Source organism: Aotus nancymaae, unplaced genomic scaffold (assembly GCF_030222135.1).
Source record: "Aotus nancymaae isolate 86718 unplaced genomic scaffold, 86718_ANA_hifiasm-v0.15.2.pri h1tg000003l, whole genome shotgun sequence".
Classification (NCBI taxonomy): Eukaryota; Metazoa; Chordata; class Mammalia; order Primates; family Aotidae; genus Aotus; species Aotus nancymaae.
Genome location: NW_026988414.1, coordinates 23,889,474 through 23,909,174, shown reverse-complemented (window position 1 = coordinate 23,909,174; position 19,701 = coordinate 23,889,474).

Sequence of the window (19,701 nt, the reverse complement as noted above, 5' to 3'; positions counted from 1 at the left end):
TAACATTACACTCAACAATGGAAGAATATACTTTCCCTTTAATTGCACATTGAACATTCACTGATATAGACCATATTCTGGGCCACAAAACAAGTCTCAGAAAATATAAAGGAATTTCAGTCCTACAGAGTATTCTCTGAACTCAACAAAATTAAATTATCAATGAGTAACAGGAAGATATCTAGAAAATTCTCCAATTTAAAAACAAATTAAGCAACATGCTTGTAGATAACTCATGGGTCAATAAAGAAATCATAAGGAAATTAGAAAATATGTTGTACTGAATTATAATTTTAAAAACAATATTTGTGGGATACAGCTAAGGCAATACCTATAGGGAAATTCATAGTTTTAAATGTTTATATTAAAGAAGAAAAAAGGTCTGTAAGTTCTGCGAAAGTTCTGAGATTTTTTTTTTTACTTGCAAGCTAATAAATTAGCTGGCACAGTTTCCTGGATGGTGGCAGAAGACAAGAGACTCCTGGGTCAGAGACAAAAGACTTGATTATATACAGCAAGAGCAGTAGCCAGAGTATCAGCATTCATAGATTCCCTTAATCCCAATTCACAGAGAGTGATAGTAAGAGGGACAGATGACATCTAAACATCCAGTCAGTTGTGTTATAGGAGAAGAACCTTAAGTTCAGGAAACATGGATCTTTTACAGCGGACAGTAGCCTCTCTGACTTTGCCCTAGAAGGAGACATTATATTTATTATATTGAACAGTGGGCACACCTGCCTTTTGCTCCAGTGGGAGTCACTATGTCTATCTTTCAAGGTGGTTTTCCCTACGTTCATCCTGAAAAGGATAGTGTAGAACCAAGGCAGTCAGTGCTTCTGCTTGCAAGATGTGCAGAAACTTGAGAGATTATGGAGATCTGTCTTCAACAGGGTCTACACCAATGACCTCCATTTTATGAAGCCAGAAAAAGAAGAGTAAATTTAACCCAAAATAAGTTGAAGGAAGGAAATAGTAGAGGCAAAAGAGAAAGAAATAAAATAGAAATGAACTAAACATAGGCAAAAGCTTGTTCTTTGAAAAGATCAAGAAAATTAATAAACTTTAAGCATAAATGATCAAGATAAAAATAGGAAGACAAATAATATCAGGAATAAAAAAGAGGCTGTCTATATAGATTCTACAAACATCCATACCAATAAATTTGTATTTTAAACCATGTTAGAGAAATAAATCTGTCACCTTACATAGAATGAATAAATTAATAATGTACCAAATTAGTTTTTTATTGTTGATATAATAAATTTCCACAAACTTAATGGCGTCAAACAATATACAGATTTATTATCTTAGAGTTCTGGAGATCTGAAGTCTGAAATGTTTCTCACTTGGTTAAAATCAGGATATCAGCAGGCCTGCATTCCTTCTGGGGATTCTAGGGAAGAATCCTTTCTTTTTTGCCTTTTTCAGCTTCTAGAGGCCACCTACATTTTTTGCCTCATGGCCCAATTTCTCCATAGTAAAAGCCAGCAACATTGAGCTGAGTCTTTTTCTTGCTGCCATCTCTCTGGTTTTCTCTCTTTTGTTTTCCTCTTTCATTTATAAGAACATTTGTGATAGAATTGGGACTACTCATATAATCCGGGATTATATTGCCATCTCAAAGTCAGTTCATTAGCAACTTTAACTCCATCTGCAACTTTATTTCCCTTTGCCATCCACAGGAACTGGAGATTAGGATGTTAACATCTTTGGGAAGCGATCATTATGCCTACTATTCACATGTTACCTGAAATAAAACAAGAAGAAATAGAAAATTTAAATAGCCCTACATTTACTAAAAATTAAAATAGTGATTAAAAATCTGTTCACAAAGAAAAGTCTGAGCAGAAATGGCTTTTTCTAGTGAATTCCATCAAATAATTGAGGAAAAAATATCAGTTGTACAAAATGCTTTAAATAAGAGGTCAAGGAAGACTTTCTAACTTATTTTATATGTCCAGCATTGACCAAAACCAGTCAAATATGTGAGAAATGAGACTGGTATTTTGAGACTAATATCTAGGATGACCAAAAATCCAGGTTTTTCTGGGTCTTATCCCAGTTTTAACACTGAAAATCTCATGTCCCAGGAAAGCTTTTAGTGTCAGGAACCTTATATAATATTCCTAATAGAGATGTAAAAATTCTTTGCAAAATATTAGGACATTGAATTAAACAAGCAATATAGTACAATATGTCCCAATGGGATTTATTGCAGGAATGTAATATTGCTTTAAAGTTCAAAAATCAAGTGATATTTAACATATTAACAGAATAAAGGGAAAAACAAAATTTTTTCAAGATTTGCAGAAATTTTTGACAAAATTCAAAACGCATTTATAATGAAAAAAAAAAAACTCTCAGAAAACTAGGAATAGAAGGTAACTTCCTTAATCTGATAATAACCATTTATAAAAACTTACTACTTACATAATAATGAATGGTGAAAGATGAGATTGTTTTTCCTCGAAGATGAGAAACAAGGGAAAGATATTACCACTACTGTTCATTCTTGTACAATCTTTTATAAATATATATCAGTAATTATAAGAATAAAATAATAAATATAGCAAAATATGTACATGACTTCTACATTCAATATTGCTAGGTGTTGATATAAATTAAAGAAATATATATAAAGAGATATATTATGTTCCTTATTTTAAAAACTTGATATAAGATTTTAATTCTCCCCAAACTGATCTATTGATCCAATGTAATCATTTGAAAATGTAATAGATTAGCCAAAACAATTTTGAAAAAGAGAAACAAAGCTGAAGAATATATTCTACCTGATTTCAAGACTTAATATAGAGTTATAATCAGGATCATATGGTACCGACATAAGGATAGACATAAAGATCAATGAAATACACTAGGTAACTCAGAATATATCCTTGACTGATTTCAACAAAGGAACCAAGACAGTTCAAAGGGAAGAAGATCATCTTCTCATTAATTGGACTAAAACAACTGGATAGCATGAAAATAAAAACAATCCTTGGTCTTTACCTCACACAACAAATACAAATTAATGTAAAATAGATCATCTACATAAACATGAAAGGTGAAGCTTTAAATCTTTTAGGAAAAAAAAAAAATAAGAGAAACCTCTCAACACTGGGGTAGGCAGTTATTTCTTAGACACAAAAAGCATTAACCATAAAGAAAAAATGTTTTCCTCATCAAAATTAAAACTTTTATCCTTCATAAAACACCATTTAAATATGAAAATGCCAGCCAAATACTCGAAAAAAATTATATGACATACATCTGACAAAGGACCTATATCCGAGGTATTCATCAAGGTTCTTCAGAGAAACAGAAGCAATAAGATATAGATTCAGATATAGATATGTCTAATAACATGTACTTTATGTTTATTGTTATTCTGAAATTTATTATGAGGAATTGATTCCTGTGATTATGGAGTCTGAGTAATGCCACAGTCTGCCATCTGCAAGCTGGAAACCCAGGAAAGTTGAAGGCGTAGTTCAGTGTGAGTCTGAAGGCCTGCGAAGCAAAGGATCTGGTGTAAGTCATAGTCTAAGAACAGAGTAAGACCAATGTCTCAGTCAGGCAGAAAGAGAAAATTCCCCATTCCTCTGCAATTTTTTTTTTTTTTTTTTTTTGAGAAGAAGTCTTGCTATGTTTCCCAGGTTGGAGTGCAGTGGTGCAATCTTGGCTCACTGCAACCTCTACCTCCTGGGTTCAAGCAATTCTCTGCCTCAGCCTCCCAAGTAGCTGGGATTACAGGCACCAGCCACCATGCCCGGCTAGTTTTTGTATTTTTAGTAGAGACAGGGTTTCACCATCTTGGCCAGGCTGGTCTTGAGCTCCTGACTGTGTGATCCATCCGTCTTGGCCTCCCCAAGTGCTGGGATTACAAGTGTGAGCCACCGCCTGGTCTCCTCTCCTCTATTCTGTGCTCAGTGGATTGAATGGTACCCACCTACATTGGGAAGGGCAATGTGCTTTACAGAGTCCAATTCAAATGCTAATCTCATCCAAAAACATCCTCAAAGACACATCCAGAAATCATTTAGCCAAATATCTGCCCATAATCTAGTCAAGTTGACACATAAAATTAGCCATTATATCCAGGATATGTGTGTGTGTGTGTGTGTGTGTGTGTGTGTGTGTGTGTGTACACCTGCCTATCTTTCTACCTATCTACCTACCCATTTTACAATTCAATAGTAAGAAGACAAATAGCTCCAGTTTTTTAAAAAGTACAAATGATTTTGAGAAACTATTCACAAAAAATATAGGAATAACTAGTAAGCACATAACAATATTAACCATGAGATAAATGCAAATTAAAATTTCAAAGAGATACCACTACATATCCACTATAATGGCTAAAACTAAAAGGACTGACAATATTAAGTGTTGGTGAGATGTTTGGAGCAAACAGAATTCTCAAACATCACTGGTAGAAATGTAAAGTGGTAAAAGTGGGGAGGTGGGGAGAGATAGCATGGGGAGAAATGCCAGACATAGGTGAAGGGGAGGACAGCAGCAAATCACACTGCCACATGTGTACCTATACAACAATTTTGCATGTTCTTCACATGTACCCCAAAACCTAAAATACAATTAAAAAATAATAATAAATAAAAAATTCAAAAAAAAAAAAGAACATTGGAAAACTCTGGCAATTCTTTTATAAAGTTGAACATACATTTACTATAAAATCCAGCAATTCCACTCCTAGATTTTTACCCAAAAAGAAATAAAAGCATATTCTTACCTTAGACTTGTAAATGAATATGCATAGCTATTTTATTAATAAGACCCCAAACTAAAAACAATTCAAATGCCAATCAACTGGCATGTAAGTAAACAGATTGTGATATATTCATACAATGAAATTGTACTCAACACGAAAAGAAACAAACTATTGATGGAAGCAAGAGCATGAATGAATCTGAAAAACATGTGGAGTGAAAGAAACCTTACACAATACGGTATAGGATGTATGATTCCATTTACCTTAAACTCTAGAGCTAAAAAGAAGTAATCTATATCAGGAGAAAACAGATCCTTAGTTGCCTGGGCTGGGACTGGAGGTAGAAACTGACTGCAAAGGGGCACAAGAAGCTTTCTGGGTTGATGGAAATGTTTTTATCTTGATTGGGGTTGCAGTTAGTAGGTGTGTAGGTGTATGCATTTTGTCAAAACACATCAAACTGTACACTTAAAAAGAATGCACTGGGCTGGGCGCGGTGGCTCACGCCTGTAATCCCAGCACTTTGGGAGGCCGAGGTGGGTGGATCACGAGGTACATGGTGAAACACCGTCTCTACTAAAAATACAAAAAATTAGCTGGGCATGGTGGCACGTGCCTGTAATCCCAGCTACTCAGGAGGCTGAGGCAGGAGAATTGCCTGAACCCAGGAGGCAGAGGTTGCGGTGAGCCGAGATCACGCCATTGTACTCCAGCCTGGGTAACAAGAGTGAAACTCCATCTCAAAAAAAAAAAAAAAGAAGTTAAAAGAAGTTAAAAAGAATGGATTTTACTTTATTGTACGTAAATTATACCCTGAAAATTTGATTAAATAATATCAAGCCTCCTATTCCCCAGAGATCTCTCCGTATACTAGTAAATGCTTCCTGGGACCCGATGAGGAAGCTTACAAACTAAATGATCTCTTAGCCCCTGGGATAATCCAATGTCCTGAGTGGGCTCCTGCTTTATCCTCAGTTATAGTCACTCAAGCATATTAGAAATGCCTGGGCATGCCTTTAGGGTCTAACTAGGTATTTTATCACAAGAACTCCATAATCCCAGAGTCTCCTGTAGAAGAATTTACTATCAGGAAGGAGAGAGTAGGTTATCCAAGCTTTGTACACATTGAGTAGTCCGAGGGGTTTGGTCACAGCCTGAGTTCTGCCACTTAGATTACTTCTGGTGCAGCCTGCCTCCTAGGAGATGGAGCTGAAGTACAAGGGGTAAAAACACCAAGGACTGGTCTTCTACAGGAGAATGAGCCATAGGGCATTGGTGTGTATGGCTTTCTGTGCTTGGGAAGGCTGGTGGACAAGTCAGAAACAGTCCAAACCAGCATGGAGGCTGTGGCTTAAGAGCAGAACAGAGTGGCCCATCTCCAGAAAGGAAGGAAGAACAGGCATCATGCTGTCATGGGTATGGCAATGATAGAAGCTGTGACAGATGTCTGGACCTAGGCACCAGAGCAAGCAGAGAGGCAAAGAGCATACCGCAGAGCCCTGTAAGATGCACCCAAAACCTCTCAGGTGAATGGGTGGGAATTTCAAGGGGCCTGAAAAACTTGGGGTAGAACCAGATAAATACTTATTCACATGGTTATCATGGTAGCCTTACCAGTTCTTAATTGAGTATGCCTTTGCCAGCCCACTATGCGGGCAACAAAAGATTTGCTAAGAACAGGTAAACAAGACAAAAAGGGGAGTTGTTTGACTCTGTATGTAAACCAAAAACCTTAAAGACTTCAACATGCCAAAAGATAATTTACATAACTGATGAGCTCATTGATTTCAGATTAAGAAAGCAATTATGTTCCATTTACAGGGTCACCCTAAGCGTGAGTCACACCCCCCTATGATACAGTCCCTAGTGACATAAGTTCATACCTTGAGAACATGCATTAGAAATATTGGTAGCAATTTCATCAGTGGACTTACATTTTGTAGCTTTTGTTTTTCTTTTCTCCCTTTCTATAGCAATCAATTCCAATATAAATTTGCAGAAGTATTTAACAGAAAAAGCTTAAAAATCTTTTTTTAAACAATGGCTCCCTTTACCGTAGTAAAGGGGACCATTTATAGTTTGAGAACCATTGCCACAAAACAGAGGCTGAGAAACTATGGCCCACAGGCCAAACCTAGCTCATCTGTTTTTCTACAGTCTATGAGCTAAGAATGGTTTCTATAATTTTATAATTTTAAATAGTTTAAAAAAGAACTTATATAAAATTCAAATTTCAATGTCCGTAAATAAAATCTCACTGGAACACAGCTTGGCTTGTTCATTGACATATTGCTGACGGCCACTTTCATACAACAATAGCAGAGTTGAGTAGTTGCAACAAAGACCACTGTGTCCACAAAGCCTAAAATATTTACTATCTCGTCCTTTACAGAAAAAGCATATGTACCCTGCTCTAGAATGCTTACTACTCGCTTGGATCACATCCTGGTAATCCAGTCTGGAGCTGTTTGAAAGACATCAGAACTAATGTGTTTCTTCAAAAATTGTCTTTATAAGCTGTGGGCTAATCCCAATAAATCTGTCCCAGTTAGTCCCAGTTACTGGCATCAGCTACTGTCCTGCTCATGGCTTTCCCATGGGTGCCTCCTGGCTGCTAGCACGTGACTTGGCTCAACCCCATCTTGTGAAGAAAACTGCCTGCTGCCTTTGTTGTTCTGGGCATTCCCATTCACGTTTTCACCAAGCCTGACCCTGCCTGGCTTGTAAAATCTGATGGGATCTCTGCCCAAGGAGGCATGGCCGCAGGCGGGTGGAAGTGCCACTCAGAAAAGGTGGTAACATGTGAGTAGAGGGCAGATTGCAGAGAGATGGGTGGCACCTTGCTTTCCATACACCTGAGCTATGATCATTCAACTCCTGGGTTTCCTGAACAGGAAACACACACTGCTTAAAACAATTCCTTAGCATGCCTGGGGAGAGTTGAACAGTTCAGGCTTCTCAAAAGTCCAATGTTTCCCTAGGAAGGAATTTACTGGGGTGGTGGTGGGACGGGGGTAAGAGACTCTTCTACGTGACCAACAGCATTGCACTAGGTACCTTGGCAGGAGCCGAGCAAAGTAAACAGTCTCATTACATAAGCGCCGCATGAGGAGTGAGAGACGTCAGAGCTGGACCAGTATGGAGGCACCTGAGGTGCACTGGAAAGAATACCACTGTTTGATGCCAGAAGGATCTGTCACTTACCCGCTGTGTCTTTTGACAATTCACACATTGCCTCTTGGAGCCTCCTCTGTGAACTATAACTCATGGGGCAGTTGAGAGGATCACATTAAATAAAGCAAATGAAGAGTTTTGCCAACTGCAAAGCCCTCTACTATCGCAAGGGGTTATTACAAGGCAGCTTGTAAGAATCATTCTTTTTAGTGCCCTGTATTGACAAGGGAGCAACTCTCTGGTTAGGACTGGGCCAACAAAACTCTGCCTTTGACTTCTATAAAAATCAATTTCTGTCTTTCCTCACCTTAGATATTAGGTTGTAAGGAATCTTTAAAGCCCTTTAGACATTCCATCCTACCCCTATGCCAGCTTTCTTTGGCATTTAGCTTCCTCTCTGTAACATCTCTGCCAGATGTTTTGCCAGACTCTGCTTATATACTTTCAGGGACAGGAAGCTCACTCCTTGTTAAAAAAAACATCTCTCCTGTCTTTGCTTAACTCCGATCACTGGGAAGTTCTTACTGGGCTGAAGTCCACATGTTGATCTTTCACTTACAGGTCTTAATTTGATCCCTCGTGTTCACCCAGAGCAATCCAAACAAATGCAGTCTCCAACTCTGTAAGGTCAATCCAATTTTCTTTTATATGTGTGTGTGTGTGTGTGTGTGTGTGTGTGTGTGTGTGTGTGTGTGTGTATAATTAAAATATTACAATTAAAAAAATATATATGTATATGTGTGTGTATAATTAAAATATTACAATTAAAAAAAATATGTATATATATGTGTGTGTGTATATAATTAAAATATTACAATTAAAAAATATATGTATATATATGTGTGTGTGTGTGTGTGTATATATATATATATTTTTTTTAATTGTACTTTAGGTTCCAGGGTACATGTGCAGATCATGCAGGATTGTTGCATAGGTACATACATGGCAATGTGGTTTGCTGCCTCCAACTCCCCATCACCTATATCTGGCATTTCTCCCCCTGTTATCCCTCCCCAACCTCCCTACCCCCCACTATCCCTCCTGTATTACGCCCAACAGACCCCGTGTGTGATGCTCCCCTCCCTGTGTCCATGTGTTCTCATTGTTCAACACCCACCTATGAGTGAGAACATGCAGTGTTTGTTTTTCTGTTCTTGTGTCAGTTTGCTGAGAATGATGGTTTCCAGATTCATCCATGTCCCTACAAAGGACAAAAAAATCATCATTTTTTATGGCTGCATAGTATTCCATGGTGTATATGTGCCACATTTTCCTTGTCCAGTCTATCATCGATGGGCATTTGGGTTGGTTCCAGGTCTTTGCAATTGTAAACAGTGCTGCAATGAACATACATGTGCATGTGTCTTTATAATAGAATGATTTATAATCCTTTGGATATATACCCAGTAATGGGATTGCTGGGTTAAATGGAATTTCTATTTCTAGGTCCTTGAGGAATTGCCACACTGTCTTCCACAATGGTTGAACTAATTTATACTCCCACCAACAGTGTAAAAGTGTTCCTATTTCTCCACATCCTCTCCAGCATCTGTTGTCTCTGACTTTTTTAATGACCACCATTCTAACTGCTGTGAGATGGTATCTCAATGTGGTTTTGATTTGCATTTCTTTAATGATCAGTGATGATGAGCATTTTTTCATATGTTTGTTGGCCTCATATATGTCTTCTTTTGAAAAGTGTCTGTTCATGTCCTTCACCTACTTTTGAATGGCTTTGTTGGTTTTTTTCTTGTAAATCTGTTTTAGTTCTTTGTAGATTCTGGATATTAGCTCTTTGTCAGATGGGCAGATTGTGAACATTTTTTTCCATTCTATCTGTTGCCAGTTTACTCTAATGATTGTTTCTTTTGTTCTGCAGAAGCTCTGGAGTTTAATTAGATCCCATTTGTCTATTTTGGCTTTTGTTGCCAGTGCTTTTGGTGTTTTAGTCATGAAGTCCTTGCCTATGCCTATGTCCTGAATGGTTTTGCCTAGGTTTTCTTCTAGAGTTTTTGTGGTGTTAGGTCTTATGTTTAAGTCTTTAATCCATCTGGAGTTAGTTTTAGTGTAAGGTGTCAGAAAGGGGTCCAGTTTCTGCTTTCTGCACATGGCTAGCCAGTTTTCCCACCATTTATTAAACAGGGAATCTTTTCCCCATTGCTTGTTTTTGTCAGGTTTGTCAAAGATCAGCTGGTTGTATATGTGTGGCATTGCCTCTGAGGCCTCTGTTCTGTTCCAGTGGTCTATATCTCTGTTTTGGTACCAGTACCATGCTGTTTTGATTACTATAGCCTTGTAGTGTACAGTTTGAAGTCAGGTAGCGTGATGCCTCCAGCTTTGTTCTTTTTGCTTAGAATTGTCTTGTCTATGCAGGCTCTCTTTTGGTTCCATATGAAATTTAAGGTGTTTTTTTACCCATCGTGTGAAGAGGGTCATAGATAGCTTGATGGGGATAGAGTTGAATCTATAATCTACTTTGGGCAGTATGGCCATTTTCGCAATATTGATTCTTCCTAACCATGAGCATTGAATGTTTTTCCATCTGTTTATGTCCTCTCTTATTTCCTTGAGCAGTGGTTTGTAGTTCTCCTTGAAGAGGTCCTTTACATCCTTTGTTAGTTATATTCCTAGATATTTTACTCTCTTTGTAGCAATTGTGAATGGTAGTTCGTTCTTGATTTGGCTCTCTTTAAGTCTGTTATTGATGTATAGGAATGCTTGTGATTTCTGCACATTGATTTTGTATCCTGAAATTTTGCTGAAGTTGCTTATCAATTTAAGGAGATTTTGGGCTGAGATGATGGGGTCTTCTAAATATACAATCATGTTGTCTGCAAAAAGAGACAATTTGACTTCCTCCTTTCCTAATTGAATACCCTTTATTTCTTTTTCTTGCCTGATTGCTCTGGCTAGAATTTCCAATACTATATTGAATAGGAGTGGTGAGAGACGGCATCCTTGTCTGGTGCCAGATTTCAAAGGAAATTCTTCCAGTTTTGATCAATCCAATTTTCTTTACAAATTATATGTACTTCATAATCCTTCACCTTTTGTATTTCCCCTAAACTAGGATTATCAAGCTTATTAGTCTCTGAACTCCTTTATACCCTTAAAAACCTTGAGGCCCCCAAATATCTTTGTTTTATGTGGATATATAACTACTGATATTTACCTTATTATAAATTAAAACCAAAAAATCTAGAAAAATATTAATTTGGCTCAGGAAAAAATGAATAAGTTCATTGTATGTTAACATAAATAAAAACTTTTGTAAAAAAAATAATGGTGTTCAAAAAATATTTAGTAGACATGATGGCTTTGCATTTTTGCAACTCCCTTTAATACCTAGCTTAATAGAAGACAGTGGGGTTCTTACATGATATAAAGTGAGAAAAGTGGGGAGTATTTTAGTAGCCTTTTTAGATAATTGCCGATGTGACATGTAATCTCTGGAAACCTCTGTACATTCATGGAGAGTTTAAAAAGGTAAATAATTCTCAAGTATTATTATAAAATTAGTTTGACCTCATGGAACCCCCAGAAGGGTCTTGGGGATCTTAGGGGTCTTCAGATCACATTTCATGAAGTGCAGCCTTAAACCATGATTCTTACAACTTTAGTTTTGTTTCTGTGGCAACTTTTCAGAAAAGGAAGCAGGAGCTCTTCCTTCATGTCTCCCACATACCTCTTTTCTTTAATTCTGCCTACTATTACAGAATGGATTTCAAGACAAAAATGTGATTCCCAGCCTGATGTGTTTCAGCTAGAGATTGAATTGATCATATCTCAGAATTTTCTTCCAGCTAGCATTGTGCCTTTATGACCTTGGGTACTCGAGAAAGATACATCAAAACCTATTGTAAAAACAACCTGACCCCAAGGAGATGACATAGACCTGACAAAATACAACTCCCACTTTCCACAATGTTAAATGGTGGGCTGCATCTGAAACATGGGAGTGTGGCTTTCTTTTGCCTGGTAACTCAGTATAAGCTGTGACACTGACTTGTGCACATTCTGCCATCATGGCATGCGCTCACAGAACCAAAGCCCCTCCGGGGCAGGAAGGGCAGCACCTCTCCTCTCCTCTGCAGCTCTAGCTCTCTCTATGACACCCTATCCACCTCCCAAGATGGGCATGAACCCAAACTGCTTTGTGAGTTTTGCTGATCAAAGTTTTCATGGCAGGGTTTGAGAAGGGCACAACCCAGATATGCTCCCTTGGGACCAGGTCTCCTTCCTTCGGTTCACTGCCTATCTCTGTAGGAATGGGAGTCTCCAGGACCTACCATTTATTATATTTCCCATCTTTGACTCCTTTATCATTCCCTCAACCCTTCATTTCTGATCTTTTGGTGTCGTAAGTTGCCAGGGAGATGATATTTCACAGCAGAGACATAAGAGCCAACAATTGAAGTGCTCTTGTTTTTGGTACAGAAGTCGTACCTCCCTGTTCATATTTAGAACCTCATATGCTACCCTAGGCAGTTAGTATACATCTTGGCATTCATTTCTATGCACACATTCCAGATTATACTGGACAGCCCCAAATAGTTGAAGGAGCCGGGCCAAAGGATCTCTTACAAACCTGGCTGATCTAGTTCCCAGAAAGCCCTTTATTGAAGTCCATTTTGCCATTTGATGTCTGTGGTGAATCAATAGAAAAGTGGGAGGGCTATTATGTATCAATTATATGCTATATGCTAAGGCTTCCCATACCCTAGCTAATTTAATCCTCATTATACAGGCAAGGTGGATTTTCATATCCCCATTTTACAGGTGAATAAACAGACTAAGAGAAATTGAATAGAATTGCCAGGTTAAAAAAAATGCAGGACAGAAGCTGGGTGTGGTGGCTCACGCCTATAATCCCAGCACTTCGGGAGGCCAAGGTGGACAGATCCCCTGAGTTCAGGAGTTCAAAACCAGCCTGGCTACCTTGGTGAAACCCCATCTCTAGTAAAAAAACAGAAAATTATCTGGGAGAGGTAGCACATGCCTGTAATCCCAGCAACTCAGGAGGCTGAAACAGGAGAATCGCTAGAATCTGGGAGGTAGAGGTTGCAGTGAGCCGAGATCGTGCCACTGCACACCAGCCTGGGCAACAGAGTGAGATTCTATCTCAAAAAAAAAAAAAAAAAAAAAGAAAAGAAATAAAAAAGAAAAGAAAAATGCAAGACATACAGTTAACTTTTAATTTCAGATAAACAAAACAATTTTTTATATAAGTATGTTCCATGGAATATTTGGAAATACTTACATGAAAACGCTTTCACTATTTATCTGAAAAGTTTGAACTTAACTGGGGTCTGTATTGCATTTGCTAAATCCAACAAGCCTGGAAGTGAAGTAACTGACAAGGCTGAACCATGCTGAGCTGCCAAGAACTGAAATCTCCTTTTTACCCTGCCTGGAGGCTCTTCACCCTAGTCTTGCAGTCTGAGGTCAAACCCTAATGCAAAATGGAAGAATGTTTTCTCAGATTCTTGCTGGCCCATAACATCCATAATCAAAACAGAGTCTGGTATGTGTGCCCGGTAAGGGGAGGAGTGAGACATTTGTATATTTCTATTTTTACCGGATTTTAAGATCCTCACAGGCAGCAACGGCATCTAATTCATCCTGTATCCTCAGCACAGTGGCTTGTATGCGGGAGGCATACTCCACAGAAGCTTGTTCAGTTGGACTGAAAAAGCGGCCTTTGGCCAGTCCCACTGAGGGTGCTGACTTTGGGTGGCCCATGGGCTCTAGCTGTTCTCGCCTTTTCTATCTTTGGCTTTCATTCTAATCCAGTTTTGAAGATGAGAAGGAGGAAGCTCCATGTAGATATTTGTGTTCTTCTAACATGAGGACTGTGATTTAAGAGATTAATAAGGACTTAGACCTGGCATCTACCTCTGGCCTCACTGGCTGGTAAATCCAGTTCCCAGAGTTACCCCTTGGAAAATGAAGGGTTCTGACCAAATTAGTCTTAAAGCCCCTCCAAGCTCTGCCATCCCACTGCTGAAAAATTGTGGATGGCTCTGAAGGGCAAATAGGTATCTGGTAGCAATGACAGCTATGTGGAAATGCTCCTGGGGTAACATTGCTGTGGAAAATTATTTACAAGGCTGACTTGTCATTTCTCTTCATGCAGACAAGGAATTAGAAGGGCCAGAAGTAATTCTGGTACACAGGAATGCTAAGATGTTGGTCTCATCAGTAATAAGAACAAAAAGTATTGACTAGTTCTCCCACTATAAGCAATGACCAAGAAAAATGTCCAGGTGAATGTGAATATGTAGAAGAGATTTAAAACATTCATAGCTGTAAGATCCACCGTTATTCTGCAGCTTCCAACATTGACCCACTGGGGAGGCCAAAGTCCTCCTCTGAAAGTTATGGGTGAAGCACTGAAACAAAGTGTCTCCTTTGGACCACTGATGCTCCAGGAATGAACTGCTTGATGGCTTGTTGCAGAGGTGAAAGTGAAATGTTTCCATCTCCTTCACTTTTCTGTTTAACACTCTTTCCTTCTTGGGTGCACACATGACCCAGTGTGGCTGGGCTAGGGCAGGTTCAGGTAACAGCTGCATTGCCTCAGGTGCTCATTTTTGTGCTGACCCTGTTTGCTTCTAGCACCTGCTTCAAGCTTGTGCTCTGGGCTTGTTGATGTTCTATTCTCTCCAATAGAACTTTCTGCTATGAGGGGGATATTCTCTATCTGTGCTGTCCAATATGGTGGCCATTAGCACATGTGGCTATTGAGCACTTGAGGTGTGGCTTGTGTGACTGAAGAACTAAGTTTTTAATTTTTACATTTTAATGACTTTTAATGAAAATAGCCACAGGTGGCTAGTGCTATCATATTGGACATTGGGTAGCTATAGCCTGATTTATTTTCCATGACTGAAAGCACTCCGCCTACTGACCTACTTTTCTCCCCTCTAAGCCACTGTTTGAAACTCACCTGGGTCACTCTGTAGACTGTTGGCACAGATCCTGGCTTAGAATTCAGAATCTCAAGCCATCCTTGCATGGGTCCCACTCTTTTCTCCCCTCTAAGCCACTGTTTGAAACTCACCTGGGTCACTCTATAGACTGGTGGCACAGATCCTGGCTTAGAATTCAGAATCTCAAGCCATCCTTGCATGGGTCCCACCAATCTAATCTGTTCTCTCATCTTTGGCAGTTCTCTTCTGTACATTGCAAGCTCCACCTCCCAGATTCAAGTGATTCTTGTGCCTCAGCCTCCTGAGTAGCTGAGATTACAGGTGCACACCACCATGCCCAGCTAATTTTTGTATTTTTAGTAGAGACGGGGTTTTGCTGTGTTGGCCAGGCTGGTCTCAAACTCCTGACCTCAAGTAATCCACCTGCCTCAGCTTCCCAAAGAGCTGGCATTATAGGCATGAGCCATTGTGCCTAGCCTGAGGGAATCTTCCTTCTATCTGAGCTACCTTCTCTTGTAGCATCTCCTCTCCTGTATTTAAAAATGTGTTTTCTTTTGGCCAGGCACAGTGGCTCATGCCTGTAATCCCAGCACTTTGGGAGGTCAAGGCATGCAGGTCACCTGAGGTCAGGAGTTGGAGACCAGCCAGGCCAACATGGCGAAACCCCGTCTCTACTAAAAATACAAAATACAAAAAAAAATTTAGCTCGGCATGCTAATGCATGCCCGTAATCCCAGCTACTTGGGGGGATGAGGCAGGAGACTTGCTTGAATCCAGGAGGCAGAAGTTGCATTGAGCTGAAATCGCGAGGCCGGGGTGACAGAGTGAGACTCTGTCTCAAAAAACAAACAAAACCAAATGTCTTCTTTTAATCTGAAGCTGACTTCTTTTCCTGGAGTATCCCGAGTGTTAACCTGGTAGGGTCTACTCTCCAGGGAGGTCTTGCCTCCTGGACTTCACTGACCAAGCTTGACTATCCAGGAGATGCAGTGTCAGTCCCCTGTGTGTGTCTGCTCTCGAAACAGGCAAGAAGTTGTCAGTTTCTACTTCTGCCAACACAAACATCTAGTAAGCCAAAACCTTTCTCAGATCTGAAGTGATTTTTCTTCTGATGTGGATTCTGCCATTGTATCATATTGTTTTGGTAAGTCATGTAATTTCTCTTAGGTATTTTAAATCATACTGTGACACTGTCCCTATACCAAAATGTCTCTGAGAAAGCTGACTACCAAGGAAAGGGAAATAAAAAGAAAACTAGGCTGGGTGTGGTGGGTCATGCCTCTATGTAATCCTAGTACTTTGAGAGGCCAAGTCAGAAGGATTGTTTGAGCTCAGGAGTTTGACTTTGAGACCAACCTGGGCAACATGCCAAAACCCAGTCGCTACCAAAAAAAAAAAAAAAAAAAAAAAAAGTTAGTCAGAGGTGCTGGCATGCACCTGTGGTCCCAGCTACTTGGGCTGAGGTGGGAAGATCACTTGAGCCTAGGAGGCGGAGGTTGCACTAAGACAAAGTTGCACCATTGCACTCCAGCCTGGGCGACAGAGGGAGACTTTTTGTCAAAACAATGATAATAATAACAACAATAATAATCAAGAAAACTAGCACTTAGATGGGCATCTACTTTACTTCAGGGCCAGTTCTTAGCACTCAAGTTGCATTATCTGATTTAATTTTTATAAATATGTTTTGCAGCTGGGAGAACAGAGACTCAGAGAACTTATGTACATCTTTTGAGATAATCCTATAAATGCCACTATTGGATTCAAAACCCAGGTTAGTGCCTCCAAAGCCCTTTATCTTTCAGCTGTTGTAAGTAGAACTTATGGCAGCAAGTCATCCTGTATGGAGCAAAACCATGGCTCACTCAAGCAATATCCCATCTACACACATACACACTGGAAAAAGAAGTGAGTGTGCCGAATAAAAGACATCCAGCTCCAAATCTTCTTCACCTGCAATTTGTTGGAAGATGGATAATGAGTATCATCTGAATTGCCAAAGAGCAAGAAGGGGAAAGACATCTGGCAGAGAAGAGGGATGATTCCAATTTGCTAGTTATTCTAGTGATGATTGCTCATGGGGCAGCCAGAACAGAAATATGGCTACAAGCTTGAATTTCTTGATATTAGTTGCAATAAGGAACTCTCTCTCTCTCTCTTCCTCCCTCTCTGTGTGTGTGTGTGTGTGTGTGTGTGTGTGTGTGTGTGTCAGATGCACGTGTTTTAAAAAGCAGATTGAAAGATTCTTCTTCCTGATAATAATGTTTATGAGACATATTAGAATTCATGAAGTGCTTTGTTCATTCACTGTCTTGTTGAATCCTTGCCATAGTCCAGTAAGGATAGCATAAATGTGGCAATTTTATAGTGGAAGAAACTCTGCCCCAAATTCAGTCTCAGAAAGAACAAAACTTGGGTTCACAAGCCAGTCTAAATCTCAGTCCCGTGCCACTTCATACTTGCCTGCAACATTTCTAGATTTTACTTCTCTTATGATAAGTGTATAAGCAACTAAATAAATTTACTTAAGACTTGGGGCTAGGCATGGTGGCTCACGCCTGTAATCCCAGCACTTTGAAAAGCTGAGGTGGGCAGATCACAAGGTCAGGAGATCGAGACCATCCTGTTTAACATGGTGAAATCCTGTCTCTACTAAAATACAAAAAAAAAAAAAAAAGAAGAAGAAGCTAGGTGTGGTGACACATGCCTATAGTCCCAGTTACTCAGGAGGCTGAGGCAGGAGAATTGCTTGAACCCGGGAGGTGGAGGTTGCAGTGAGCTGAGATCGCACCACTGCACTCCAGCCTGGGTGACAGAGCTAGACTCTAAAAAAAATAATAATAATAATAATAGAGTTGGAAAGGAGAATGATCAGGACATGTCTAAGAAAAGAAAAAGAATAAAGTCTAATGTATAGCAGCCAAAATAAATAAAGTGAAGCAGCATTCAACAATATGGATACATCTTAGTAATGTAATATTAAATAAAATAATTAGATTTCAATTGATTAATTAGGACATGACACTATTTTTATAAGTTTAAAAACAAGATATAATAAATACACATACTTTTTAGGAATACATATAGATACAATAAAACTATATATTAAGAAAAGCAAGGGAATGAAGAATATAGGATTTAGGGCGATGGTTACTCTGTGTGAGAGAAGAGAGGGGAAAGAGTTTGCAGAGGAACCATGGAGTTAGATGAAGGTTATTGTGGAAGTTCTAATTTTAGTTGTTAGAGGTGGTTTTAAATGTAAGAATGTATACATCCAAAAAAAAAAAACTGATAAATGGCTACTAAAATAAGTAAAAGTGAGTCATGCAAAAACTAATGATCAAAATATATAATGAACCATTAGGATTAATTATGTTCTGTTAACCTGTAGTCCTATAAGTAAAAAACAGCAACAGCAACATAGGTCTCTAAAAAACAGTTGGACCTGGCTTATCATAATAAGACTTATTTCTCACATACAATATCGTGATATAGAGGTCCTCTTCTATCCTATAGATGTGCCAACTGGATTATGTGTCATATTGGGGGCAAAGAAGACAGAAGAAACACATTGACTTTAACTACCTCAACCTGCAAATAACAAATGTCATTTCTGCTCGTAGTTCATTGGCCAAAACTAGTTACATGGTCCTAGACTATTTGCCGGAGAAATTGGGAAATACACAGGAAGAAATGAATATTTACGAAGCACTATCTGTCCCTGCCACACTTCTTTAATGTTTTATTTTCCTTGTTCAAGTAAAGATGAACAATTCTAAGTAAGATTCTATTTTTACCTATCCCACTTATGAGCTTTAAGAGACAAATTCGCTTTATATAAAGAGCTTGGGTTTGGAGTCAGACATATCTGCGTTTGTCTGAATCTTAACTCTCCTCTAAATGACTTAGGTGAACTTAAGCAAGTCATATCTCTTCTCTGGGCTTGTTTTCTTATATGTAAATTGGAGATAATAATCCAAATGTTGCAGGATTAGTGTGAGGCCAAGGTTGTAAAATGTCCACTAACATGTTGGAATCTCAGTAATTTGCTAAATGGTAGTAATTATTACCATGCAAAGCTGCTATGAGGTCATTGTTCAAGTTATTCAAATCTCAGTGTAGCTTTAGAGATTGTCAGCAGTATCTTCTTTCATCATTGCTTTAAAATAAAGCCACAAAGCCCTTGGTAGTGTTGCTATCTTGAAAAGAACCTGCCTAGAACTAGGAAGGTATCTATGTATGCCAGAGGCCTGGTACAAGTAGGGTAGCTGTGTCTTACTCTGGTCATAGTGATGCTTAAGACTGGTATTCTCTGAGGAACAAGTAAACGTTTTGGGTGCAGTATGGTCTTCGTAAGACTCATGGGCACTTTTTAGAATCTCTTTGTATTTGTCAGGATAAACTAGGTTACACAGCTCTAACAAACATTCCTAAAATGGCTTAATGAAACCAGAGGTTTATGTCTTACTTATGAAAAGTTTACTGAAGATCTAGGAGAATTTCAAAGTCACTGGCTCTTCAAGTAATGATTCAGTGATCCATGTGTGAGTAGCTTCCTCTGTCCTATAGCTAAGCTATTTGGAAAATACAACCTATTCAGTTGAAATGACAGGAGAAGAGGTCCTGGAGATTATGACTTGGCAATTGCTTTGGCCAGGAATTAACACTTAGCCATTTCCACACACATGCATTGGTTACAATTAGGTGGTGCTGCCTAGCTAGAGAGATGGTGGGAAAATAGAATCCTTTCCTGTGCCCAGAAGAAAAAGCAAGTTAAATATGGGTGAGCACCGGAAGTGTCTGCCATACTCTGGTTCTCCACTGAACCTCTGCCATAAATGGGCTGTCTCACACGGACAA